Source organism: Magnolia sinica, chromosome 10, assembly GCF_029962835.1.
Source record: "Magnolia sinica isolate HGM2019 chromosome 10, MsV1, whole genome shotgun sequence".
Classification (NCBI taxonomy): domain Eukaryota; kingdom Viridiplantae; phylum Streptophyta; class Magnoliopsida; order Magnoliales; family Magnoliaceae; genus Magnolia; species Magnolia sinica.
In genome coordinates, this window is record NC_080582.1 from 33,538,804 (window position 1) to 33,541,155 (window position 2,352).

General features: G+C 35.8%; 1 non-coding gene across 1 annotated transcript; it reads right to left on the bottom strand.

Moving 5' to 3' along the window:
* Positions 1-1,849: 1,849 nt before the first annotated feature.
* On the bottom strand, positions 1,850-1,956 carry LOC131217959 (small nucleolar RNA R71). Its single transcript, XR_009157539.1, has one exon. It is a non-coding gene; the product is annotated as a small nucleolar RNA R71 (small nucleolar RNA).
* Between the last annotated feature and the right edge of the window lie 396 nt (positions 1,957-2,352).

Below are 2,352 nucleotides of genomic sequence, written 5' to 3' on the forward strand. Positions count from 1 at the left end.
ACTATAAATAGGGGTCCCTAGGGCATCCCTAGGCATCATTTAGGGTTGGAGGAGTGGAGCAAAAGCATGGAGAAGCCGTCACCAAGAGTTTTTCTTCCTTTTCCTTAGTAGTTTTATGCTTTTATTAAGAGATTCTAGTTCAATCATGTTTATGGTTGGCTAAACCTCTTACCTAGGGCTAAGAGGTGAAGCTTGTAGCATGATGGGATGTTTTCAATTACTTTGATTCATGTTTATATATAACTTTTTTTTATTCTAGTTTAATTATAAGGAATACTTTCAGTTTTTAATTGTTTATTGTGACTCAAATTACAATAGATCTGTGATAGCTTTGAGTATGTTCTTTTCATGTTTTGAGATTGTGAAATTAAGAAATCCTGTTGTTCACCATCATCCCTTGGGCATGGTTAGGTGATGAAATCCTCCCTAACTTTCACAATTCTCCCAGATTGGTTATGGGATTGGTAAATCCTGTTGTTTGCCCTGTCTCATGGGCATGGTTTTGTGATGGAATCACTTTCAGTTCTCACACTTCTCATCCATTGAGAACTAGGTCAAAGGAAGTTTAGATTTAATTTTACTGAGTTAGCTTCCAATTGGATAGGATGTGACTCCGATTCTAATCATGTGACTTGAATTAAGCATAGATCTCCCTGATCTCTACAAGTGGATCCTTGGAAACCCTAGTTTCCCACCTTTGAATTTCTTAAGTTTTTCATTAAATCTCTCACAATTACTCCCAGATTTAGGTTTTCATCTTTTTCTATTTCTTCTTCTAGTTGCTTTTAGAAAACTCACGAGATTAGTCCTTATGGATTCGACCTTAGTCTTTCCGAGATTATTACTACATCGTAGCCTTATACTTGGGGTTGTAAACAAGTTTTTGGCGCGGTTGTTGGGGATTAATGGTTGTGTTTTTCTGAGACTAGCTAGTTTTAGAATTAGGTTAAGATTAGGGTTTTCCTATTTTCTATTTTTAGATTAGGGTTTATTTTTTGTTTTTAGAAACTTTCTAATTCTAGGATTTCTTAGAAACTTACTTTCTAATTTTAAGTTTAGAACTTTCCTAATCAGTTTTTAGAAACTTTTTATTTTTATTTTTAGGAACTTACTAATTTTAGAATTTCTATTTTAGAACCTGACTTGCTTTGTTTTGTTTTACATGATCTTAATTTAGGAACTTTCTAATTCCCTATCTCTTTCTATTTCTAAATTTCTATTTCCTTTCTCTCTTATAGGTTTAAGTTAGAATCTAAAATTGAGGGCTGAGAGTATTCATGCCCGAGTGGTTTCATGATAACACTCAATGTCTTTTGAGTGAAGGAGGATTGGTTGAGGGGTTATTTATCCATCATAGGATTAGACACTACTTGAGATCCTTAGAAATAATTTAAGTAATGGCTGCAAATCAAAAGGTTAATTAACCAGGAAGACAACTTCAACCTAGGGTTGAGGAAGTCCAGGATGAGATGAGGTGCATCAAGCACCCCCACCTCGTACTTTGCAAAATTATTTACAACCGGTGGGGGTGAGCACACCCTCATGCATGGTTTTTCCAGAAAATACGAGACACATGGATATTAAGCCAGGGGTGATCCAACTCCTTCCAAAATTCCGTGGACTTGAATTTAAAAGTCTATATTTGCACTTAAAAGAGTTTGATGAGATCATAACCACTTTATATTTTCCAAACATGTCTAAGGACATGATCAGACTAAAACTCTTTCCCTTTTCTTTAAAAGAGAAGGCTACAACGTGGTTGCATTCACTACATTTCGGATCTATTGGCACATGGAATGACATGATAAGAGAGTTCATAAAGAATTTTTTTCCACATAATAAAACGAACACCCTTAGAAAGTCAATCATGAACTTTGCCTAAAAGGAGGATGAAACATTCTTCCAATGTTGGGAGCGGTTCGAGGATCTTGTTAGTTCATGCCCACAACACGGTTTTGAAACGTGATGTATTACACACTTTTTCTATGATGGACTGACATCTTCCATGTGCCAATTGGTTGAGACAATGTGCAATGGGGGAATTCATGAATAACAATGTTGATGATGTGTGGGACTACTTAGACAACTTACTGAAAATGCACAATCATGGGACACTTACCCAAAATCCAGCACCACTTCTAAGCCCACTCAATCAAAGGAGAGGGGTAGATTATACCTTCTGAAAGAATATAATGATATCAATGCTAAAGTGTCTAATCTCATATGGAAATTCGAGGCCATGAAACTAAAGAAGGATAAGATTAAGGAAACTATTTGTGGAATTTGTGCTTGCAACGTTCACACAACTGAAAGTTGTCAATAATACCTACCTTTCAAGAGGAGTTGAATGAG